Genomic DNA, 16,727 nt, shown 5'->3' with positions numbered 1-16,727 from the left:
TCTTCCTACTAACTTCAAGTTTCATAAATTATAAAGTGATCCTAAATTTTGGTATAATTTTATAGTTAAGTAGTTAAGTTTAGTATAATTTTATAAATTTTAATTTTCACTTGTAAGACATTGTGAGACCCTCAATCTTGATATCAGACTACAACAAATTACACTTTTGGCGACTAAATTTTTAATCGCCAAAACATTTTGCCGACTAAATTTTTTGATCACCAATTTGTCGCTGAATGATTGTTTAGCGATTAAATTTTTTTTAGTCATCAAAAGTCGCCAAATGGAGACTAAAAATTTAGTTGTCCAAAGTTTTTAATAAATGTGTTTTTTTTCTTTTAGTGACGAAGGCTTTGTTTGGGAAGGACTATTTGGACTAAAATAACCAATAAAGATAAAATAGGTTAAAATAATCAAATAAGACAAAATGTCACATTCAACTCATAATTATTTTATTTTTTCTCTCACAATCATCAAATTAATTACAAAAAAATTCAACTATCTTCCCAAATATAAATTTTTTTAGTCAGGTTAAAATAATCAAAAAGCTAACTAAAATAGCTAACTTCCCAAACAAGGCCTAAATGTTTAGTCGTCTAAAATCGTTGGTTTCTTTTTGGCTACCAATTATTTAGTCACTAAAAACGTGACTCTCTTTTTTGGCTACCAATTTTTTAATCCATAAAATAATGGTACTCCTTTTTAGCTACTAATTTTTTAATCATCAAAAACTTTCATTTTTTTGGACTACTAACTGTTTAGTCGCCAACAAGTTCCCTTTTTATTTTTTGGCTACTAAATGTTAAGTTGCCAAAAGCTCTATTTATTAATTTTTTTCAAAATTCACAAATTGAATATTTTTCATTAATTTCTATATTATATGCATTCCATTGTCAAAAAAACCTGTAACATGTACATATATAGAATAATACATCTATATATTATAATCTAAATCCATTATCAATAATACCCATTTCATTATCAACTATCCAAAAACTTTAACTTGTAACATCATATTCCAAATATTATATAAATCCATACCAACCAAGTATAATCCATCTAAATTAAATATTACATACAACAATACTGGATTTCCAAAACAGAGGATTGTACAAAAATAAATGTCATCCATATACAAAACAAATGCTCTTCGTATACAAAAATAAATATCCATAACAGCCCTTGCAAAAGCAATTTGTAAAAAAAAAAAAAAAAAAAATTGACATTTGAAATTATAACAATTATAAAATTAATGCTTTAGCAGTAAAACTAAAGCTGCATACCAGGAGGTTATTGCTCTGAAAACACAAAAGGAGCTCATCTCAAAGGAAGCCCACTCGCTAAGCATCCCAATAAGGAGGGGTCCTCTTTCTTCCAGCCTCAAAATAGTTTTGGGAAAAACACCACAAAAAGAAAAAATTCAACATATCATCAAATTACAAATTAAAAAAAAAAAAAAACAAAACAAAAAATCAACAACTAAGTGAGCAAATAGACATAAACAAAAAGAATAAAAATTTGCACACAAGCAGTAACAATTGACTTACTATAAATTGCGGAATAGTTCTCTATTTGTAGATGCATACACCCATATATCAATTGACGATTTGTTATGTATTTGTAGATAGAAATTGATTTTTGGATGATGCACACACAGTATGACCTGCTACAAAGACAAACAACCATGCATTTATAAGTTTTTTAATAGTTGGGCAAAGGTTATCTGCTACTACTTTTGGTTGCTAGTAGTAACAATAATGCCACTTTATTAATGGTAGAGACGTAAACAAATCTTACATCAATATAAACTACACAAACCCAAGTCTAGCTAACGCTAATTCAAAATTCATAACTCTTTTCAATGCTAATTACATAAATCTGTAAAAGACAAGATATGAAAATATATTAAGAGAATAAAATATTCACCTTCCATAAATATATTTTCCTAGAAACACCTCCTCTAACTATACAAGTCCCGTCACTATTAGAAGCAAGTGGTTTAATTGATTCTGCTGGGAAGCACTTTCCACATGAGGCTGCACAATTTTGAAAACAGATTAACCAAGCATTATTACACCGAGTAGTAGTCATTACAGTTCGGCATCAGCAAAAGTATAAATATTACATATAACCGTTCTAAGAAGCTTTTTATCAAACAGGTTGGCTTCAAAGCTCGCAGCTATATGTGAGCTATATGTTTTACAGTTCTAAGAAGAGTTCTATCTGTTAATGTATTATATTAATATGTATGTATCATAATATTATATTATATTAGCATGTATATATTATACTAATGTAATGCATATATTAATCATACATAGTTATAGGATGCCAGAGCAGTGCCTCACTTTCGGCTGCTTTCGGCTACTTTATTTTATTTTATGCTCCACTTTCATCATAATGTTGTATCACACAACTCCTATAAATGGAGTCCCTTCTTACAACTTCAGATATTCAATATACAAGAGTTTCTCTTACTCTCTTAATATCACTCTTATTTCTTTCATGGTATCAGAGCACAGGTGTATTGCCTAGTCTCTTCTGCATCGCATTTTTATCTTGAGCAGATTGTTGCATATTTCGTCCTTATCTGAATTACAGATTGGACCACACCAAAACCTTCGTCTCCTCACGACGAATCCAACGCCACCAGATTCATCATCATCCGACGTTCCACGCGCCGCCACGCGCCACCAGAACTTTCATCCACGCGCCTCCTTGCCTCTCAGACGCGCTCTACGCGCCTCACACTTGCCCTGTGCTATCGTGCGCCGCGACCTCATCTGCTAACGTGAGCCGCGTGTTTTTGACGTCAGCTGACGTCAGCCCTGGCTGCTTCCGTGCGCCGCTTGCTTCCTCTGCTATCGTGCGCCGCGCCTGTCTGTGCTAACGTGCGCCGCGCCTGTGACACAGCAGTGACGTCATCTTGACCAGATTGTGACGTCATCTTTGACCAGAATTGTTGACCAACTTTGACCAGCCAATTTAGTGCCTTCTGGTCATCTTTTTTTTGGTTCGTTCACTCATTTCCCACTAATTTCGGCCCTCTGAATTCACTGGTAACCTCAGATTTTTCAGATTCGGCTTCGATAATACTGCTTTTTCCTCATGGGTCGCTTGGACTCCTCCAACCACCCTATTTCCATTGTTCTTGACGGAACTAACTATGTCTTATGGGCACAAGCTATGTCTGGGTTCCTCAAAGGCAAGAAACTTTGGCGCATCATCACTGGGGATGTGTGCAAACACATCCCAGCCACCACAGAATCCGCTGCCACCACGGACTCCGTTGCCAAATATGCTGACCGTCTGGAGGATTGGGATAGCAAAAACTATCAGATCATCACTTGGCTCCGTAATACTTCTATTACTTCTATCAGCCTTCAGTTTGGTCGGTTTCAACTTGACTCTGCTTCCTCTCCAGCCAAAGCCATCTGGGATTTTTTACAAGAATGCTACCAGACTACTGGCCTTGCTCACCAATATCAGCTTCTGAGTCAACTTCACCGTATGCGCCAAGACACAACTCAAACCATTAATGATTTCCTTTCACAAATGTATTATGTTTGGGATCAGCTCGCTCTCTCTGAACCTCCCTGGGATTGTACTAAGGATGCTGCCTTGTTCACTACTTACCGTGACCAACAACGCTTGGTTCAGTTTCTCATGGCTCTCACTCCCCGTTTTGAGCCAGTCCGCGCATCTCTCCTTCATCGCACTCCTTTACCCACTCTTGAGCAACCAATTTCTGAACTACTGTCAGAGGAAACCAGGTTTGGTACTCTCCATCCACACCCTGTGGACTCTGTTCTTGCTACTCCCCAGATTCGAAGTTCTCCTTCACCATCTTCCCCACAGAAGACACCTATCTGCAACTACTGTCAAAACCGCAATCTTCCATCGACTCATCTTCTGGTTAATTGTCCAGTTCGTCTTTGTCGGTTTTGCAACAAGACTGGTCCTGGTCATCTCCAGCATGATTGCTTCCGCAACCCTGCCCGTGCCTCTCGCAATGGTCCCTCCCCCGGGCATTTTTCCCGCAACAACTCTCACCGTTCTGGGCCTCCGTCTAAACCAATGCCTGCTCCACGCACTGCTGCTACTGCCTCCGAGGATTTACCTGCCTCTGTCCCTATAGATCCTTCCACTCCAGTCTTCTCTCACACAGATGTCGACGCCATGTTTCACAATTGGCAGAATTTCGGTACTCCTCCATCTCCTGCTTTGTCTGTCACCGCAGGTAACACTTCCTGGTACTTTGACTCCGCTTGTTGTAATCACATGACCTTTGACCCTACTATTTTTACTCCTCTCTCTTCTACTTCTCCTGTTTCTTCTATCCATACTGCTGATGGGTCTCTTCTATCTGTAAGTCATGTTGGTTCTGTTTCCACCTCTCACTTATCTTTATCTCATGTCTATCTTATGCCTGCTCTCACTTTAAATCTTATATCCATTAGTCAATTATGTGAGCATGGTCTAACTATTACCTTTTCCCCTTCTGGTTGTTTGGTGCAGGACCCTCGGACGGGGAAAACTCTTGGGATCGGCCGTAAGCATGGACGTCTCTACGAACTTATCCATCTTCATGTTCCGGATTCCTCTCAGATCACAGCTCCTACCACTGCCACCACTGCTCCTCCTTTATCTCCTTTTCAGCTTTGGCACTGTCGTTTAGGCCATCTTTCTGTTAGTCGTTTAAAATCTATAATTTCTCGTGGTCATTTAGGTCCTGTAAGTTCTGATGCTCGAGAGATACGAAGTCGTTGGGAGAGAGGATCCCAACAACGATACCCCTTATGTTCAATACCATACCCCAAGAAGCAACAAAGGCGGGAACGAGGTTCAAGTTTGGTACGTTCATGAGGTTGGAGAAGAACAAAACAGGCAGAGCCAAAGACTCTAAGGTTGGTGTAGGGAGGACGGGTGCCATGCAGACGCTCATAAGGAGTGTGATTCTGAATGACAGGGGTAGGGATACAATTGATAGTGTAAGCAGCAGTGAGAGCTGCCTCTCCCCAAAAATGTTCCAGACAAGAGGAAGACAAAAGAAGAGCGCGAGTAGTGTCGAGAATATGCCGATGTTTCCGTTCAGCACGTCCATTTTGTTGAGACGTGCCGGGACAGGATCGATGAGGTTGAGTACCATGACTCTGAAGAAAAGAAAGAAAGTCAAAATCTTTATATTCCATGGCATTGTCGGAACGAAAAAGTTTAATAGTTTTAGAAAATTGTGTTTTAACCATTGCAGAAAAATTGTAATAAAGCTGTTTGAGCTCAGATCGATTTTTCATAAGAAACAACCATGTAAAACGAGAAAAATCATCTACAAAAACAACAAAATAGCGGGCGCCGCCCATAGTGGGAGTAGGAGAGGGTCCCCAAATATCAGAATGGATGAGATCAAATGGTGCAAGAGAAACAGAGTCACTTTTATTAAACGACAAAGCAGGTTGTTTGGCAAGTTGACAGGACACACAATCTAAAGCATCAGAACTTACAGGACCTAAATGACCACGAGAAATTAAAGATTTTAAACGACTAACAGAAAGATGGCCTAAACGACAGTGCCAAAGCTGAAAAGGAGATAAAGGAGGAGCAGTGGTGGCAGTGGTAGGAGCTGTGATCTGAGAGGAATCCGGAACATGAAGATGGATAAGTTCGTAGAGACGTCCATGCTTACGGCCGATCCCAAGAGTTTGCCCCGTCCGAGGGTCTTGCACCAAACAACCAGAAGGGGAAAAGGTAATAGTTAGACCATGCTCACATAATTGACTAATGGATATAAGATTTAAAGTGAGAGCAGACATAAGATAGACATGAGATAAAGATAAGTGAGAGGTGGAAACAGAACCAACATGACTTACAGATAGAAGAGACCCATCAGCAGTATGGATAGAAGGAACAGGAGAAGTAGAAGAGAGAGGAGTAAAAATAGTAGGGTCAAAGGTCATGTGATTACAACAAGCGGAGTCAAAGTACCAGGAAGTGTTACCTGCGGTGACAGACAAAGCAGTAGATGGAGGAGTACCGAAATTCTGCCAATTGTGAAACATGGCGTCGACATCTGTGTGAGAGAAGACTGGAGTGGAAGGATCTATAGGGACAGAGGCAGGTAAATCCTTGGAGGCAGTAGCAACAGTGCGTGGAGCAGGCATTGGCTTAGACGGAGGCCCAGAACGGTGAGAGTTGTTGCGGGAAAAATGCCCGGGGGAGGGACCATTGCGAGAGGCACGGGCAGGGTTGCGGAAGTAATCATGCTGGAGATGACCAGGACCAGTCTTGTTGCAAAACCGACAAAGACGAACTGGACAATTAACCAGAAGATGAGTCGATGGAAGACTGCGGTTTTGACAGTAGTTGCAGATAGGTGTCTTCTGTGGGGAAGATGGTGAAGGAGAACTTCGAATCTGGGGAGTAGCAAGAACAGAGTCCACAGGGTGTGGATGGAGAGTACCAAACCTGGTTTTCTCTGACAGTAGTTCAGAAATTGGTTGCTCAAGAGTGGGTAAAGGAGTGCGATGAAGGAGAGATGCGCGGACTGGCTCAAAACGGGGAGTGAGAGCCATGAGAAACTGAACCAAGCGTTGTTGGTCACGGTAAGTAGTGAACAAGGCAGCATCCTTAGTACAATCCCAGGGAGGTTCAGAGAGAGCGAGCTGATCCCAAACATAATACATTTGTGAGAGGAAATCATTAATGGTTTGAGTTGTGTCTTGGCGCATACGGTGAAGTTGACTCAAAAGCTGATATTGGTGAGCAAGGCCAGTAGTCTGGTAGCGTTCTTGTAAAAAATCCCAGATGGCTTTGGCTGGAGAGGAAGCAGAGTCAAGTTGGAACCGACCAAACTGAAGGTTGATAGAAGTAATAGAAGTATTACGGAGCCAAGTGATGATCTGATAGTTTTTGCTATCCTAATCCTCCAGACGGTCAGCATATTTGGCAACGGAGTCCGTGGTGGCAGCGGATTCTGTGGTGGCTGGGATGGGTTTGCACACATCCCCAGTGATGATGCGCCAAAGTTTCTTGCCTTTGAGGAACCCAGACATAGCTTGTGCCCATAAGACATAGTTAGTTCCGTCAAGAACAACGGAAATAGCGTGGTTGGAGGAGTCCAAGCGATCCATGAGGAAAAAGTAGTATTATCGAAGCCGAATCTGAAAAATCTGAGGGTACCAGTGAATTCAGAGGGCTGAAATTAGTGGGAAATTAGTGAACGGACCAAAAAAAAGATGACCAGAAGGCACTAAATTGGCTGGTCAAACTTGGTCAACAATTTTGGTCAAAGATGACGTCACAATCTGGTCAAGATGACGTCACTGCCGTGTCACAGGCGCGGCGCACGTTAGCACAGACAGGCGCGGCGCACGATAGCAAAGGAAGCAAACGGCGCACGGAAGCAGCCAGGGCTGACGTCAGCTGACGTCAAAAACACGCGGCTCACGTTAGCAGATGAGGCCGTGGCGCACGATAGCACAGGGCAAGTGTGAGGCGCGTAGAACGCGTCTGAAAGGCGAGGAGGCGCGTGGATGAAAGTTCTGGCGGCGCGTGGAACGTCGGATGATGATGAATCTGGTGGCGTTGGATTCGTCGTGAGGAGACGAAGGTTTTGGTGTGGTCCAATCTGTAATTCAGATAAGGACGAAATATGCAACAATTTGCTCAAGATAAAAATGCGATGCAGAAGAGACTAGGCAATACACCTGTGCTCTGATACCATGAAAGAAATAAGAGTGATATTAAGAGAGTAAGAGAAACTCTTGTATATTGAATATCTGAAGTTGTAAGAAGGGACTCCATTTATAGGAGTTGTGTGATACAACATTATGATGAAAGTGGAGCATAAAATAAAATAAAATAGCCAAAAGTAGCCGAAAGTGAGGCACTGCTCTGGCATCCTATAACTATGTATGATTAATATATGCATTACATTAGTATAATATATACATGCTAATATAATATAATATAATATTATGATACATACATATTAATATAATACATTAACATGAAAGAAATAAGAGTGATATTAAGAGAGTAAGAGAAACTCTTGTATATTGAATATCTGAAGTTGTAAGAAGGGACTCCATTTATAGGAGTTGTGTGATACAACATTATGATGAAAGTGGAGCATAAAATAAAATAAAGTAGCCGAAAGCAGCCGAAAGTGAGGCACTGCTCTGGCATCCTATAACTATGTATGATTAATTTATGCATTACATTAGTATAATATATACATGCTAATATAATATAATATTATGATACATACATATTAATATAATACATTAACAGCCCCCCTCAAACTCAAGGAGGACAAACATCAACCAACTGGAGTTTGGAGACAAGTTCAACGAAGCGGCCAGGAGAATGAGCTTTGGTGAAGATATCAGCAGGTTGATCAACAAAAGAAATCGGATGGAGATGGACTGTACCACGAGCGACGTGTTGACGAATAAAATGGCAGTCAATCTCAATGTGCTTGGTGCGATCATGAAAAACATCATTGTGAGCAATTTGAAGAGCACTGTGATTGTCACAAAAGAGTACAGTAGCACCAGAGGGGGTAACACCCATGTCAGGGAGGAGCCAACGAAGCCAGAGAAGTTCTTGAGTAGCATCAGCAAGAGCACGGTATTCGGCCTCGGTACTGGAACGAGCAGTAAGAGATTGTTTCTTGCTGCGCCAAGAAATAAGAGAATCACCCAGAAAAAAGCAGAACCCAGTAGTAGAGCGCCGGTCAGTAGGATCGCCAGCCCAATCAGCATCTGAGAAAGCACGAAGCTGAAGAGATGAGCGGGCGGAATAATGAAGACCATGAAACAGGGTGCCTTTGAGATACCGAAGGATACGAAGCAAGGCAGCATAATGAGGGGTACGAGGAGCTGACATAAACTGGCTGACAATATGAACGGCATAGGCAATATCAAGACGAGTAACTGTGAGATAGACAAGACTGCCAACCAGCTGACGATAGAGTGTAGCATCAGAGAGAAGAGTGCCATCAAGAGGTGTAAGACGACTCTGAGGTTCCAGGGGAGTAGAGGCAGTCTTGCAATCCGTAAGACCAGCACGTGTAAGAAAATCAGAGGTATACTTAGCCTGAGAGAGAAAAGAACCCGTAGAATCATGGAAGATTTCAAGACCCAAGAAATAGCTGAGAGGACCAAGATCTTTCATCTCGAAATGATGGCTAAGAAACTGTTTAAGGCGAAGAATACCATCGATATCATCACCGGTGATAATCATGTCATCTACATAAAGTAAAAGCAGGGTGGTCCCTTGAGCTGTTTTTCGGATAAAAAGAGCAATATCATAAGAGCTGGAGGTGAAACCACATTTCTGAATAGTGGAGCTGAACTTGGCAAACCAAGCACGGGGAGCTTGTTTGAGACCATATAAAGCACGCCGAATTTTGCAGACTTGATGCGGGAGATAAGCAGACCCAGGGGGAGGTTGCATGTAGACCTCCTCGAGAAGAACACCATTAAGAAAAGCATTTTTCACGTCCAGTTGATAAAGATCCCATTGGCGAGCGGTAGCAACAGCAATCAAGCTGCGAACAGAGGTGAGACGAGCAACAGGAGCAAAGGTCTCCTCATAATCAATACCATATTCTTGATTGAAGCCTTTTGCAACAAGGCGGGCTTTGTAACGCTCAATAGATCCATCAGAACAAGTCTTGATTTTGTATACCCATTTGCAGCCAATGGCAGTCTTGCCAGGAGGAAGATCAACAATGTCCCATGTATGAGTTTTGTCTAAAGCCTGCAATTCATCAGTCATGGCTTGCTGCCAAAGAGGATTAGAGCGAGCCTCACGATAGGAGGTCGGTTCATAAGTAGAAAAAGCAGTAGAACCAACAATAAAGTCACGAAGACGAGTAGAAGGTTGGGTTACCCGATGTGGTCGAGCAGAGGGAGGAGGAGCCAGAGGAAGAGACTCAGTAGGAGAGGAGGATCCCGATGGAGCAAGAGCAGGACCATCAGAGGGAGCAGGTGCAGGGGACAAACCGGTAGGCAAGGCGATCTCGAGAGAGGATGGCAGGGGCGGTGGAGCAAACAGATCAGAAAACTCGAGAGAGGGTGGCAAGGGTGGTGGAGAAAAGGTCATCAGAAAAAAAATCTGTGGAAGGGTCAGTAAAAAAAAGAGAGGGTGAGGGAACGGACAAACGGAAGAGAGAGAGAGAGAGGAAAACATTTTGTGTTCCCAAAAGACCACATGTCGAGAGATACGAAGTCGTTGGGAGAGAGGATCCCAACAACGATACCCCTTATGTTCAATACCATACCCCAAGAAGCAACAAAGGCGGGAACGAGGTTCAAGTTTGGTACGTTCATGAGGTTGGAGAAGAACAAAACAGGCAGAGCCAAAGACTCTAAGGTTGGTGTAGGGAGGACGGGTGCCATGCAGACGCTCATAAGGAGTGTGATTCTGAATGACAGGGGTAGGGATACAATTGATAGTGTAAGCAGCAGTGAGAGTTGCCTCTCCCCAAAAATGTTCCGGACAAGAGGAAGACAAAAGAAGAGCGCGAGTAGTGTCGAGAATATGCCGATGTTTCCGTTCAGCACGTCCATTTTGTTGAGACGTGCCGGGACAGGATCGATGAGGTTGAGTACCATGACTCTAAAGAAAAGAAAGAAAGTCAAAATCTTTATATTCCATGGCATTGTCGGAACGAAAAAGTTTAATAGTTTTAGAAAATTGTGTTTTAACCATTACAGAAAAATTGTAATAAAGCTGTTTGAGCTCAGATCGATTTTTCATAAGAAACAACCATGTAAAACGAGAAAAATCATCTACAAAAACAACAAAATAGCGGGCGCCGCCCATAGTGGGAGTAGGAGAGGGTCCCCAAATATCAGAATGGATGAGATCAAATGGTGCAAGAGAAACAGAGTCACTTTTATTAAACGACAAAGCAGGTTGTTTGGCAAGTTGACAGGACACACAATCTAAAGCATCAGAACTTACAGGACCTAAATGACCACGAGAAATTAAAGATTTTAAACGACTAACAGAAAGATGGCCTAAACGACAGTGCCAAAGCTGAAAAGGAGATAAAGGAGGAGCAGTGGTGGCAGTGGTAGGAGCTGTGATCTGAGAGGAATCCGGAACATGAAGATGGATAAGTTCGTAGAGACGTCCATGCTTACGGCCGATCCCAAGAGTTTGCCCCGTCCGAGGGTCCTGCACCAAACAACCAGAAGGGGAAAAGGTAATAGTTAGACCATGCTCACATAATTGACTAATGGATATAAGATTTAAAGTGAGAGCAGGCATAAGATAGACATGAGATAAAGATAAGTGAGAGGTGGAAACAGAACCAACATGACTTACAGATAGAAGAGACCCATCAGCAGTATGGATAGAAGGAACAGGAGAAGTAGAAGAGAGAGGAGTAAAAATAGTAGGGTCAAAGGTCATGTGATTACAATAAGCGGAGTCAAAGTACCAGGAAGTGTTACCTGCGGTGACAGACAAAGCAGGAGATGGAGGAGTACCAAAATTCTGCCAATTGTGAAACATGGCGTCGACATCTGTGTGAGAGAAGACTGGAGTGGAAGGATCTATAGGGACAGAGGCAGGTAAATCCTCGGAGGCAGTAGCAGCAGTGCGTGGAGCAGGCATTGGTTTAGACGGAGGCCCAGAACGGTGAGAGTTGTTGCGGGAAAAATGCCCGGGGGAGGGACCATTGCGAGAGGCACGGGCAGGGTTGCGGAAGCAATCATGCTGGAGATGACCAGGACCAGTCTTGTTGCAAAACCGACAAAGACGAACTGGACAATTAACCAGAAGATGAGTCGATGGAAGACTGCGGTTTTGACAGTAGTTGCAGATAGGTGTCTTCTGTGGGGAAGATGGTGAAGGAGGCCGAATACCGTGCTCTTGCTGATGCTACTCAAGAACTTCTCTGGCTTCGTTGGCTTCTCGCTGACATGGGTGTTACCCCCTCTGGTGCTACTGACCTCTTTTGTGACAATCACAGTGCTCTTCAAATTGCTCACAATGATGTTTTTTATGATCGCACCAAGCACATTGAGATTGACTGCCATTTTATTCGTCAACACGTCGCTCGTGGTACAGTCCATCTCTATCCGATTTCTTCTGTTGATCAACCTGCTGATATCTTCACCAAAGCTCATTCTCCTAGCCGCTTCGTTGAACTTGTCTCCAAACTCCAGTTGGTTGATGTTTGTCCTCCTTGAGTTTGAGGGGGGCTGTTAATGTATTATATTAATATGTATGTATCATAATATTATATTATATTAGCATATATATATTATACTAATGTAATGCATATATTAATCATACATAGTTATAGGATGCCAGAGCAGTGCCTCACTTTCGGCTGCTTTCGGCTACTTTATTTTATTTTATGCTCCACTTTCATCATAATGTTGTATCACACAACTCCTATAAATTGAGTCCCTTCTTACAACTTCAGATATTCAATATACAAGAGTTTCTCTTACTCTCTTAATATCACTCTTATTTCTTTCACCATCAAATCAAATCTTACAGTTATGTGTTTTGGAGTTATAAGAAGTGTTTTATCAAGCAGGTTAGATTCAAAGCCCACAATTATGTGTAATAGAGTTTTAAGAAATGTTTTATCAAATAATTTAACTTCATATTATATATATATAGATGTTTGTATGTGTATGAGTGGTGAGAGTAGAGGATGGAGCCGGAGGAGGAAAATGGATCGCGAAGCTGAGAGGAAGCGAGAAAGAGGCCGGAGACAAAGACGAGGTCGTGAGGAAGAGAGGAGTAGGAGAAGTAGCGTAGGTGCTCGATGCTAGAATGCAAGTCCACAGCTTAAAAATCGAACAACAGAGAGAGGGCAGAGGGCAGCAACCAGAGAGAGGGTCACGATCGGCGCTGCTCGTGATCGACTGTGCGAGAGAGGGACACGAAGGGGCAACGCTGTTAGAGTTCCAAACCAAATAGTGTACACTATGAAGAAAGTTGTTCCGGTTGCCAACAAGGAGGCAAATCGGTGCTCCAATTGTCGACGGACGCGAAGAAGAGAGGCGGAGGAGATCTATTCCGTGGCTAGTGCAGCGGTGGTGAGAGAGGAGCAGTGGAGAGAGAGAGAGAGAGAGAGAGAGAGAGAGAGAGAGAGAGAGAGAGAGAGAGAGTGATTTGTTTAGGGTTTGGTTTGAAAACAAAATATATATATATATATATATGGCTTGGCGACTAAATATTTTGGTCGTCAATTAATTTTATAAATCCTTTTAAAATTTGAAATATCTTCCTTTAAATATTTTAATTCTTTGGTGATTAAAATTTTTTTAATCTCTGAAAATAAATTTTGGTGACCAATTTTTTGGTCGCCAAAGATAAAAAAAGTAATTTTTTTTTTCATTCGGCAACTAAATAACTTTAGTAGCTAAAACTAAAATTTTTAGCGACCAATATTTTTTAGTTTTTGAAAATAAATTTTTGGCAACCAAAGATAAAAAGTAAATTTTTGTTTTTCATTAGACAACTAAATAATTTTGATAGCCAAGACTAACTATATAGCGATTAAAAATTTTTTTTTAGTTGCCAATTGTGGCATTTTTAGAGAATAAATTTTTTTTTAGTAGTCAATAATCAATATATCCTGATTAAAAAAATTAATAACTAAATATTGTACTTTTTCCAACTAATATAATTTTTGATCTCCAATTTCACAACTTTTAAATTTTTTTTGGTTACCAAAAATGTAATTTGTTGTAGTGTAGCCTACAAATCGAATTTATGAAAAATTTTAGACATGGAAATTCAATGTTTAATACAAGATATAATAGATGTAAAAAATTTTATATATCTTGATAACGGAAATAGTAAATTTGAAATCACAAGACTATTAAATAATTTAATGGATGTGAGTAATTTTTTAAAAAATATTTACACAAATCAAAATATTATATTATAATTATTGAAATATCTAAAGAATTAAGAGAATAAAAGAAATTTCTCTTACAAATTAAAAATAAAATTTTATTAAAAGATTTGGAACTTCTTTTATGATTATTGACCAAACTGCAAAAACTATAAAAGACTAAAAAGATCAGAATGATACTGATACATTTATACCAAAAAAATCATATAAAAGGAATATTCTCATAAGATCTTTCAAAATATTTGAATCTATATATAAGTTATTATGAAAGAGAAAAAAAATGTCTAAAAAATCAATGAGCAATACTATTGATCCAGCAGAAGTAAACAAACAGCGCTATCGATCCGAAAGAAAATCTAAAATATCGAAAATCAACAAAACATTTGGGAATTTTGATTTTTGAGAAAATTTTGATTTTATGAATTTTTAAGAATGAAATAAAATTAAAAAAATAAGTACCATTAAAAACTTATATAAAATATGACTTTATTACTAAAATTGAAAGAAGAAAAACAAATAAAAAAATAATGATAATTTGAGCCTATTGCTAAGTGGATGTTTGGAAAGTCAGTTTTTATGTAGGTTTTTTTAGTTGTAGGATATTATTAAATAAAAAAAATTTGGTATTTGAGAAGATAGTTGAATTTTTTTGTGATTGAATGTAATGTTTGTGAGAAAAAAAGTGAAATGATTATGGAGTTGGATGTGATATTTTATTTGAATGCATTTTTTTTTTATTTTGTAAAAAATTTGTCTTTTAGTAAAAAAAACCAAAAAAAAAATCCCAAACCCAGTTGCCAAACAGCACCTAAATAGGGAATGTACCTTCTTGTCAAACGCCACTCTCTCCTCCGTCTTTGCTTCTCAACCGTTGCTTCTCCGTTGCCGCGAGATCCGGATTCGTAGCTTCACCATAACTGGCGTTGAAATCTAGATCCAGATGCACCGCCGCCGCCGCCGCGAGATCGAGATCCGGTGATTCGTTTCCCACTACCACCACCACCACCACCACCACCACCATCTCCGCTCTCCTTCAATCCAGGAACTTCTTCTCCATTTCCTTAACATCGTCTTCTCTATCTACACCATGACTAATTTTCGATCAGGAAAGCTAGGATAAAAACTCTAGGTCACCGTCGTCGCCAGATCTCCCACCACTGTCCCTCGCATGATCTGTCTCTACCCTTTTTGCCTTTGGATTCTTCATCGTTGTCGTCATCTTCAATTCGACGATGGTTCCTATTCATGTTGTTCGAAAATTGAGGGTTTGCTAGAGTTTGCGAGGTGTCCTCCATGCTCGACTCCACCGCGGACGAATGATGGATCTTAAGGCTCCGTTTCTCTGATCTATCTTAGCCTATCCATCGCATCCGCCTTTCTATCGATCTCTGTTTTGTTACTAGGGTTTGAGGTTGCTGCGTATTACAAGGGTTGGCATTTCGGTGCCCCAAATCTTCATATAGATTACCTATCTGTTCTGGGCATGTTTGACTCCTTGTGGGTTTTGATTCGGTTAAAGTATCTCGCTCCACCTCTTCAATTCATCACCCATGTCCGTATTTTGCTGTTTCTTATTCAGAGTTTGGATAGGTTGATTCTATGTTTGGGTTGTTTATGGATCCGATTAAAGAAGATCAGATTGGTTGTTGAGAAAGGCCCATATCTCTCTCTCTCTCTCTCTCTCTCTCTCTCTCTCTCTCTCTCTCTCTCTCTCTCTCTTCTAGTTTTGCTTTGGGCTTTCCTTCTTTGTTGTTAATCTAGGTTGGATAGTGGAGATGTGATCTGAAAAATGGGAGAGTCTGAAAAATGAAAAATGTGATCTGAAAAACACATGATCAATTTTGTGTTTACCCTTTTGATAGATAAATTGGACAAATAAAAATTACCAAGGCAAAAATTTCAACAGATAGAAATTATAGATAGAAATTTCACAGAAACAGAATTTTAACAGATACGAAATTTACACCAAAAGAATAAAAATTTCAGCCGACAAGGGAAAAAAATAAAACAAATAGATAGTAAAAAAAGGTTAACAGATAAATTAATAAGTAAAATTGAAAACAAAATATTTTTTAAAACAATAAAATGTCTCGTTATAATGTTTTACAAATGATAAATTTCTCACTAAAGAAAAATAATCATAAGACCTAATGCATTGTACTCTCTCTAAATTGAATTTCTCAATAATTTTCTCTTAAATAAATGCAATCTAACCCATTTATGAAGTGACAAAAATTATCTGCTGAAATTCAAAATAATTTGCTACTTACTCCTAGTGCAAAACAATTTAAATTTATCTTTTCAAAACTTTTCAATATATTAATATTGGACAAAAATAAAAAAAAAAAAAAAAAAAAAAAACTAATCGTTGAATTACGTATTTTGTCCCATGCTAAACATGCACACCAAGTTCAGGCCCATCATCAGCAATTGAAAACTATCTCAACCATATATTCACAATTTATTTTTATAATATAACATATTTTAGACGCTCTTTGATATCTAATTGACCTAAATATTGGTATGCTATGTTATCATATAATTAGTTTTGTAAAATATGATATTACAAATATATATATATATATATATATGATATTTATCCTAACCACTAAAAAGTATTATTGTTTTCAAAATAGCACGTGGTTGTGTATGCAACCAATAGTATTTTCTTTTTTATATATTTTTTTATTTTTTTTAAACCATGTAAGTACCAAAAAAAAATTATATTAGGTAGGGGTATAAATGAACCAAAAGCTCGAGCTCGACTCGTGTTCGGTTTGTTAAAAATTCGTTCAAACTTAGTTTGTTAAATAAACAAGTCAAGTTTGAACAC

At 39.4% G+C, this 16,727-nt stretch overlaps 1 long non-coding RNA gene across 3 annotated transcripts; it reads right to left on the bottom strand.

Annotated features, from left to right (window-relative positions):
- Positions 1-1,107: 1,107 nt before the first annotated feature.
- LOC145822439 (uncharacterized) lies at positions 1,108-15,734 on the bottom strand. Of its 3 annotated transcripts, none has more exons than XR_014363717.1 (3): positions 14,720-15,734; positions 1,927-2,036; positions 1,108-1,666 (listed from the first exon to the last, which is right to left on the bottom strand). It is a non-coding gene; the product is annotated as an uncharacterized LOC145822439 (long non-coding RNA). The 3 variants fall into 3 exon arrangements; XR_014363716.1 differs by having other exon boundaries at positions 1,108-1,663; XR_014363718.1 differs by having other exon boundaries at positions 1,108-1,379; positions 14,720-15,733.
- Between the last annotated feature and the right edge of the window lie 993 nt (positions 15,735-16,727).

Source organism: Camellia sinensis, chromosome 3 (assembly GCF_055761805.1).
Source record: "Camellia sinensis isolate YWXY chromosome 3, ASM5576180v1, whole genome shotgun sequence".
Lineage (NCBI taxonomy): Eukaryota > Viridiplantae > Streptophyta > Magnoliopsida > Ericales > Theaceae > Camellia > Camellia sinensis.
Note: the sequence above shows the minus strand (reverse complement) of the source record. Positions and strands in the feature narration are given on the sequence as shown.